We start from the raw sequence: 10,118 nt of genomic DNA on the forward strand, positions 1-10,118 counted from the left end.
GTAGCTATATGTATAGTGGTAGGAGTTTGCGGCTTGATCATATCATGGCTGACCAGGAAGCAGAGAGTAGAGCGCCAATGTTATAACATTCAAAGGCCTGCTTTCTGCTAGCAAAGTTCTACCTCCTAATGCTTCCATATGTCCCAACACAGTGCCACTAACTGGGGACCAAGTTCTCAAATACATGGGCCTGTGATGAACATTTGCATTCAAACCATATTATTCTGCCCGGCCCCCAAATGCAGTTGGATCAACTTCAAAAGTCCACGTAGTCTTACAGGTCTAACAGCATATGAAAGTCTAGCAGCTCATTTGAGACTCAAGGCAACCTGTAATATACAGTGGCACAGAATAAGCATCCTATTTCCAGTGTTCAGGAGGACAGGAAGGACAGAATACATCATAGTAAGACTGAACCCAGAAGGGCAAACATCTAACCTTGTTTTTTCATATGCAGCATATAGGGCATATGGTGGCTCTTTCTAGAGAACATCAGCTTGAAGACCCTGGCTCTAGGATCCTGCTATTTACAGGATACAAGGGCTTTATCTAGCTAGGTCCACTCATTGACTCCAACTTTCCTCAGCGAACATTCCACAATCCTGGCATCTCAAACTTCTTGGGGTCTCCATTGTTACCTCAGCTTTACCCCCATCACTTCACACACAGCACTTCACAGGAGAGACTGACCCTGCTACACGTTTTCTGTGGAACCTTAGTGAAAGTTTGGAGGTATTGTGACTTGCGTTAGGCATATCTGAAAACTTATTTCTGTTACATCTCTATGAGATCAGCATTAGCTTTGGCTTCAGATAATTCTCCTGACATGATTGAGCTGATTTTTCAAAAGATATTTATTTCAATTTTACGGCTATGAGTATTTTGTCTAACTGTCATGTGCATGGTAGTCACAGATGTTATAAGGGACATAAACTCCCTGAAACTGAAGTTATAGACAGGTTTGAGCTGTTGTGTAGACTCTGAGAACCAAACTTTGGTCGTCTGCGAGAACAGTAGGCACATTTAATCAATGTCATGTTTTTCTTTGATTATGCTAATTTTGTAATCACGTCCACGAAGCCCTTGTTCCTACACATCTAATCTCTTTTCCTCTCTGCTTCTCAGGCTTCTCTTTGGGCTCCACAGTGCAATCTCACACCAAAGGGATCTGGATGTGGTGTGTGCCTCATCCCCAGAAGGCAGGCACCACCTTAGTTCTGCTTGACACAGAGGGCCTGGGTGATGTTATAAAAGTAAGAACTGAGGGCTCAGTGTGCAATTCATCCCCTAATTTCTGAATATTCTACACTGTTCTCTATGCTGCCTTAAAAACCATATGTATGGTATGTATGTATGTATTTTGTATGAGCATATGCCTGTGTGTATGTTGCATACTACCCAGTATATGTTCTACATGGCATATGTGTAGATTAGAGTAAACAATGTGGGGTCAGTTCTCTTTTCCACCTTGTGGCTTCTAGGGATTGAACCCAGTCTCTAAGGTTGGGCAGTAAGCCTTTTTACCCACCAAGCCTTCTCACTGGAACTGTGATTTTTAAATTAAGAGTTTAAGCTTCATAATAGCATACTTTTCACATTTATTATATAACATGTGCCATGTTTAACCAAAAAAAAAAATAAGGGAACTTGTCTCAAGACTGGATCATAGACCGGTAGGATGGTAGTCTGCAGTATGGAAACACTAACAGACTAAGCAGCATCAGTGAGAATCATCACAAGTAAAAATGCAAACCAAAAGAACATTCACACTGCAGGTGCTGTGGACGGCATCTGTAGGTTGATTGCTGATTCATTTGTTTAGTTTTGTACCCTGCATAGGTCACAAAGATGTTTTGTTTCCTAGGTTAAAATCCCCTCTAACTGAGCAAGTTTTACCCCTGCTGATCTGGGGACACAAGAACAAAACACAATCCTTGCCCACGTGTGTTCTTACTTCCAGGGTGATAACCAGAATGACTGCTGGATCTTTGCCCTGGCTGTACTTCTGAGCAGCACCTTTGTGTACAACAGCATGGGAGCAATCAACCAACAGGCCCTGGACCAGCTGCAATATCCTTTCTGAGGGTCAGAACAGCACCAGAACGAGTGGGGTGATCTAGCCTCCTAAACCAGCTCCATGACTCTGACTCTTGGTTAAGGAACTATAAAACAAACAAACAAACAACAACAACAACAAACCCTCACATATATGTAGCTACAGCGTCCACATTGATGTTAGGGACAAGGCGAATGACAGTTTGGGGCTAGATTCCAGGAAGATGCGGAACTAATACAGGGTGGTCACCTGGAGCTGCGGTTGGTGCTCTGGCGGTTTCTGGGCTTTCCTTAATTATCTGTTCAGCTATGTGACAGAGCTGACAGAATCAGAACAAGATCCTCGCCTAACCAGGATGAGGTTGATGTCTCAGATGAGTTTGTGAGCTTCTTTCCAGACTTTGTGTGGGCTGTGAGGGACGTCTCTCTTGAGCTGAAAGTAGATGGGAATGCCATCTCTGCTGATGAATACCTAGAGAATTGCCTGAGATTTATATATGGTAATAAACTTACAACTTCTATATGAGAATGCTAACTAAACCCCTAATAATTCAGATGTTTCTATCTATAATTTTCTTACACCTGAAGCTTTTATTTCTTCTAGCTAGCTACTCCTGAAGATTAGCACTTAATGCATGATTTAATAGATTGACTGAAATATTTTCTTTCTTGTACTAAGAACAAATTTGTCTTTCATCATTTCCTTTATAGTGATTAATTTGACCTATCTCCTTCTGACTTGTTTTATATTGAAGCAGAGAATATGGTACATATGAAGATATATTTGAGAATGGTGGAGGAAGTATTACCAATATCCTAGTCCAACAGTTGGAATAGTGTGGCCCCCACACAGCTGGTGTGCTGCCAGGTGTCTTTAGAAACAAAATGATGCTGTACTTGAGGCTTACATATTGTCAATGCACACATTATAGCTACACTAAGTGAACTGAATACTTAGAATGAAGCCCCTTTTCCTAAGAGGTTTAAAATAGCATTCAGCCTTTCCTAGACTGAAAATCATTAAAGCAAATATCACCCCTACTTTTCTGTTCTTTTTGATTTGTATTTTCAGGGTCTCAATTTCTGACTCAGATTTGCCGTAACTTAAAATCCTCCTGCCTTATCTTCTAGCATGCTAGCTAGGATTATAAAACCTCACATGATCAAATTTAAATATGTATGCTCACTTTGCATGTACTGGCTGAAAATTCTGTTTTTGTTCTATCTAGGTACTGGCCAAAGAGATAAAGAAAAAGAATTAAACATGCCTAGGCTCTGTATCCATAAGTTCTTCCCAAAGAGGAAATGCTTTGTCTTTGAGAGGCCAGCACAGGGGAAGAAGCTTGGCCAGCTGGAATCACTACAGGATCATGACATGGACTCAAACTTTGTGGAACAAGTGGCAGAGTTCTGCTCCTATGTATTCAGCTCTTCCAAGGTTAAAATGCTTTCAGGAGGCATCAAGGTCACTGGACCACGTGAGTCCCTTCCCAATGCTTTTGCTCACTGTTTAGGCCACATCATCGTGAGATATCCATGACCAACTTCAGTCTTGAAGAAATGAAGACCCACAACCATTGTAGTGTGAAGCTATAGATGGTTCCAGCATTTAAAATATTTATAATAGATTTTGTCTATCACATTTTTTATTAGATAAAGAGAAAAGAGACAAAAACAGCACCTTTTAAATTATTCTAGAAAATGGTACCCATTGAGAAAGAAGCCATCAAGATCTTCATGGAGAATTCCTTCAAAGACATTAATCAAGTGTTCCTAATGCAAGTAATGGTAATATTTCTCTCAAGTTCACCTGGAAGTAGATTTTGAAAGGCAACTTGCTGTGAGGAAAAGAAAGCAGTGTTTGAGGCAGGCATCTGCTATTAAATTTTAAAGTAGTAAGAGCTACTTTTTAGTAATCATGCCAAATATGACAAAAATGATTATCATAGACTCAAAACTTAAAATATCTGTCCTTTCAATATAAACTAATAACATCTCCCCATAATCAGTGTGTCGGATCAAGCTGCGGGCCCAGTGCCAGTAGACTGATTCAACGCTCAATCCAGTGGCAAAGAATTTTTTTTTTTAATTTCATGGGGCATCTCTGGTCCAGTCTAGAAAAAAGCAGTTTACCTCTAAAAGTGTAATCTCTGCTTTTAAGTTCACTGCCAAGGGGCAAGGGAGACATCAGTAAAGGCTGGCATCAGAGGAAAGATGTAGTTATAGTCAGTGCTTATAAGTTTTCCTTCAGTTGTTTGGGGTTTTGTGTTTGTTTTCATCAGGCTTCCTACCCTTCTTAATGTTTTCCTTTTCATTTTTACATCAAAGACCAGATTAGAAACAAATATAGAAGAATTCTTTAAGAAGAATATATAAGCATCCTCAGACCGCTGCTCAGCTCTGCTTCAGGATATTTTCAGTCCTCTAGAAGAAGACTTGAAGCACGGGATTTATTTTAAACCAGGGGGATGCCTTATTTTTATGCGGAAGATACAGGAGTTGAAGAAAAAGTACTATGAGGAACCCAGGAAGGGCATTCAGGTAAAGAAGGTTGCGTGTGTTCTAGGAAGCCGACCTTCTTCACAGTACAGTGTGACACTAAGCATCACTGTGAGGGGATCTTACTGTCTGTATTCCAGGCATTTGTTCCTTCAACATCACATACGTGAAGGTTCTCACACTGGATGTGTCCTACTTACTCATCAGAGACAGTGCATTCACTCAACACTTGAGTTCACACTGGACAATCACATTAACCACCAGTGTGACTGTCACCCTGTCTTTAAGCTGGACTCTTCGTGTTGAAAGGACCCAAGGTAGTCCCTTAGACAAAAATTGTAATTCATCAGTGTGGGCTTCAAGATTACTTTAAAGGACAACCGGATCTGATAACAATAATCCATGTTTCTTTGTCCATCACTCTTCCCCAGCCCCACACTGTTATGGTCTGAGAAACAGAATAATCCACCATAAAGACAGGGTTCAAGTAGATCAGAAATTTATTTTAAAATCTGATAAGTCAGGGAGGCATCAGGTTGCAGGATCCAGACCTCATTGCAGGGAGTAGCAGTCAGTTTTAAAGGGGAAAACCTGAGTCCCACCCAATCATAATGTAATACAGGGAGACATGGTTGGGGACTTTGCATGGTGGTACAATTTCATCCTGTCAAGGGGTCTTGTGATTTGTGGCTTTGCCCCAGTGTTGGGGCCAACCAATCCGAAGAGGTTGGAATGTTTGTGGTATATCCTTTATTCTAGGATATACCATATAAACTCCTGTGCAAGGAGGTTTGGGGGCTTCAGTTCAGCCGCAGGATTATGGGTAACATCTTAGGGCATAATGTCTTGGTACAAAATGGAGTTTGTGCTGTTAACTAGGATCTAACATTCCCCCCTCTTGTAGTGGATCATCAAATCGTTGATGTGAGAGATCCAGGTCCTGTTAGGGCCCATGTTGGACCCCAAATGTTAGGGTCTGAGAATCCAAACATAATCCACCACAAAGGCAGGGTTTTAGAAGGCCAAAAAATTATTTAAAAATCTGGTAGATCAGGAAGGCAGCAGGTTTTAGGATCCACACAATGTCCCCAAGGTAGGGGCAACAGCCAGTTTTAAAGGGGAAAACCAGAAAGAGACAGCTCCCGAGTTCCATCCAATCATAATGTGATATGGGAAGAAACAGTTGAGGACTTTCCATGGTGGCATGCTTTCAGCCTTTCAGGGAGTCCTGTGGTCTGTGGTTGCGGCAAATGCTGGAGCCAACCAATCAGAAGGAGTGGAACACTTGTGGTATAGCATTATCCTAGACACCTGTGCAAGGGGATTTGGGATTGCAGCTCAACCTCAGGAAATTGTAGAAAACAGCTTATGGCTGAATGGCTTGGGACAAAATTGAGTCCCTGCTGCTAATAAAGCTCTAGCTATTACTCTTTTTTAATCACTCCCTCAGATATTTTTGTTCTACATGAAAGCTCCAGTAAACTCACCACATTTATCTCTACAGCACCATTAACTTCAAAGTTAGAGCCCACAGTCTTGAAGGACTATCTTTTTGTCCAACACAGTCCTCTAATAAAAGAATTCCTTAGTGGCATTGAACCTGAGCTATCTGCTTGTTTCTGTGTCTGGGGAATCTTAGCATCAAGAGTCATCACTATAGTAAATGGGGATAGGAAGATAGGGACAAAAGCTTTCAGTTATTCCTGCTGTTAACTTTATGTTTTCTGAACTTCAAGGCTGAATATGTTCTACAGAAATTTTTGCAATCAAAGGAAGAAGTGAGTGATGCAATTTTACAGACAGACCAGACTCTGACAGAAAAGGAAAATGAGACTGAAGGTGAGGCACAACTTAAGGGACTATATGCCCTCAAAAGCTGTGGAATGTTTAGATTATTTTTAAAACCAGGACCTTCAAGCAAACTTGAAGGACAAAGCTGTGTCTCGATGGCTAGTATCAGACATGGTAGTACTATGACCTCAGGAGTAACAATGGAGCAGGTGGCTAGTGTCAGACATAGTAGTACTATTACCTCAGCAGTAAAAATGGAGCAGGTGAGGAAGAGGGCATCACATGCTGCACTTACATCTTCCTTCTTGATTGCCTTCCCAGTGGAGCGTGTGAGAGCTGAAGCCACGCAGGCTGCAGCAAAAATGCAGGAGGAAATGCAACAGAAGAATGAGCAGTTGCTGCAACAGAAAAAGAGTCACAAGAAACATATAAAAGAGTTGACTGAGAAGATGGAGGAGGTCCAGGCACAGTTGAGGCAGGAGCAGAAAGCATATAGGAAGATATCTCGGGTATTTAAATTGCATCAGCTTCAATGTTCTCTTCATTTAGAAAATATTTTAAAGTGTGTGTGTGTGTGTGTGTGTGTGCGTTTGTATGTATGAATTTGCACATGTGTATGTAGTTAGTATCTGTAAAATCCCAAAGGGAGAGTCAGATCCCCTGGACCTGGAGCTATATGTGCTTTTGAGCCACCTAACTTGAATGTTTGGAACCGATTTCCAGTCGGTAACACACTCTGTACCACTGAGCCACCTATCCAGTTTCCTGTTCTCTCCATTTCTGTTCATCAAGAAATTTAATGAAGCCTAAAGGCTGACCAAGTCTAATCCCATCTGCTGTTAATTTCTAAATATCTGCTTGATATTTAATGTCTAAATGTCTGTAGCCCATATCTGGTGATTAAGTGATCTATGACTAATGACATCACACTAAGTCATTTAGTAATATATATGCTATATTTTGACAGCTATGTTCTTTGTTTTATATTTTATTTATTTCTTAAGACTCTATGAACCAAGAACTATATTCCTATTACATAGAAGAAAGAAACACACGTTCACTTAAGTTTAAAAAAATATACTATCTTAGTACTTTGGGAAGTAGAGACAGGAGGATCAAAAGGTCAAAATCATCCTCAGCTCTATAGGGATTCAAAATCCACTAGGGCAATAGCTCTTGTCACAAAAAAATCACTATTATGAACACATGCAATAGATTAAGCTGTTTTTCCCAGCGTGGTATCCACAATGGTAGTTTTCTGTCTCACCTGGTATGAATTTGTTCTTAAGCGAGTGCTTATGAGGAGAGGAACTATTTAACCCTCCAACTATCTAACAGTCTATCTGTCCCTCTGTTTTCCTATACTCTGCTTTCAATTTGTGTTCAGTTGGGAGTTAGATGAGGAAATTCATTATCTTCAGTCTGGGACTCTGATTTTCTTACCTGTCATCTTCCACCCTGCTACCAAGTCTTGGAAGCTTACACTAAATTTCTCCTTCCCACTCCTTCTCTCTTCTCTTCTCTTCTCTTCTCTTCTCTTCTCTTCTCTTCTCTTCTCTTCTCTTCTCTTCTCTTCTCTTCTCTTCTCTCTCTCTCTCTCTCTCTCTCTCTCTCTCTCTCTCTCTCTCAGTGTACACCTGTGTATATATGTTAGTGCTTGTTCATCTATGCACATGGATGTGAAGACCAACCTGTATTGCAGAAAAGAACTGTATCTAGTTCTTACCTTGGATCCTAGCAGGCATGTTTCTGATTCAGCCATGTCCTTAGCTCCTACTCCTGGTTAAATTTCTTAGACTAAGATTCAGAGCCTTAGGTAGATATTCAGAATTCATTTCTGTGCTGTGTGTTTACATAATGGATGAGTAGGGGGATTTATTACATTCTATAATAACACAATTTAAACATGAATAAACTCATGATTAAGATTACCCACAGAGGTTATAGACAACTAATGAGGAACAAAATCAATGCTGGTAACTTAGGTTCATCAATGGAACTATTTCTTAGTTAAAGGAGCCCTAAGAAAAGTGACTACAGCTACACAAGAAAATGTATAATTTGGGGAGGAGGCTAAAAAATTCCAAAAAGGAAAAGCAAAAGCAACATTAAAGTTTACTCACGAATAATAAAAGGTGATAATTCAAGAAAAAAAATAAGTTTGAGAAAAAATTAAGAAATTAATAATAAAAATTATTATGAAAACTGCATAGAACACAAGGATCAACCCAGTACAATATTCATTGTCTCTGTCACTTTTTAGGAATGTGCAGAACTACAGGAAGAGAATGAAAGTCTTTATTTCAAGAAAAGGAGAAAGTTTTGGGGATGTCTGGTATGCTAAAGGCCTAAAGAGTAGTGCTATCCTGCCATTCAAAGCAGAACTGAAAAGAATGTAGAATTTGGATCAATAGTGACTCTACGTGGAACAAAAATTAAAAATACGCAAAGACGTTCAGTGCAACCATTGAAATCATGTTCACCTTCATATAAGACTGGCTACCAAATATGCCATTGATGTCTTTCCCACAAAAGAGGTACCAGCAGCACCACTTAGAAGAGAGGCCCCTTTCCTGATGATCTCAAGAACACTTATCGTATTAGTAAGTATTGGTGCATAATTAGGAACCCAGTTATCCAGGGATGTGATAGGTCTAAAGGACAGGGATAATCAGCCTTATTTCCTACAATGTAAAGTTATCCATTGTATCAAATATCAAAACACTCAACCTTTCAGCAACGGAGTTATTTGTGGACAGTGATGGTGAATAACCCTATGAACACACTTCATTATAAATCAAGACACCTGCACGAATTTCAGATATCCACAGGAAGGTGGAAGAAGCCATTATCATGACAAGAAGCTGTGTTACAGGTCCATGGACCGAAGAAAGGAATGTTTCAGTTCATGAAGATTGAATCTGTTACATTACTTTTCTAAACTTTAATATTTGATGCTGATTGCATGCTAACATGATGTCAACAAAGATGCCTTTAAATGACTTAAGGTCTACTTTAAGTAGACCTTAATGATGACTTTAAATGATGATGCATAATCTACAGTATCAAAGGTATTTTAATGGTTTATTTGTAACCATAAACGTACTCTACTCTTTTCCATTTATTAGCAGTTATATTTGAAATCCTGTTGATTTTTCCATAAGCAGAATAAAGATTATTTTCCCATTTTTTGACCAACTCTTAGTATTAAGGCATATATCTAAATTTTACTCCAACTACCAGAAGTGCAAAGTAAGTGGTTAACAGTTGTTAAAGGGATCGAGAACTGTTGGGGGCTGTGGCTCAGTGGGTAAAATGCTTGCTATGCAAACATGAGAACAAAATTTCAGATCTTATCACCCATGTAACAAACCAGACATGGTGGCACTCACCTGGAAGCCGAGCACTGAATTTGGGCAAAGGTCGACAGAAGGATCCTTGGGATCTACTAGTCAGCCAGCCTAGTCAACAAATGGGCTCTGGGTTTAGTGAGAGACCCCATTTCAAAAATAATATGGAGAGCAACTGAGAACAGGGTCAGCACCCTTTGCCTGCAGGACCATGAGAAATCAAGCTGGAATGAAACTGGACTCTTTTTTGCTGAATGATTCTCATGGAAGCAAAAAGAAGCATACAGGGTGCTGAGGAGAGCTGTCACCAACAGCTGCTGAGTTGTGAGACTTCCCTCCTCCAGCTACCAACATGCTATGCAGTATGTGATCACTGGTGCAATAGTGGCTCACTGATTGCCCGTGCCTTCTGATCAGATCAAA

The 10,118-nt window shown here is 40.1% G+C and overlaps 1 pseudogene; it reads left to right on the top strand.

Moving 5' to 3' along the window:
- The first annotated feature begins 1,127 nt into the window (after positions 1-1,127).
- On the top strand, positions 1,128-9,264 carry LOC125412855 (guanylate-binding protein 1-like; annotated as a pseudogene).
- Positions 9,265-10,118: the final 854 nt, after the last annotated feature.

This window comes from Myodes glareolus, chromosome 17, assembly GCF_982192425.1.
Source record: "Myodes glareolus chromosome 17, mMyoGla1.1, whole genome shotgun sequence".
NCBI lineage: Eukaryota > Metazoa > Chordata > Mammalia > Rodentia > Cricetidae > Myodes > Myodes glareolus.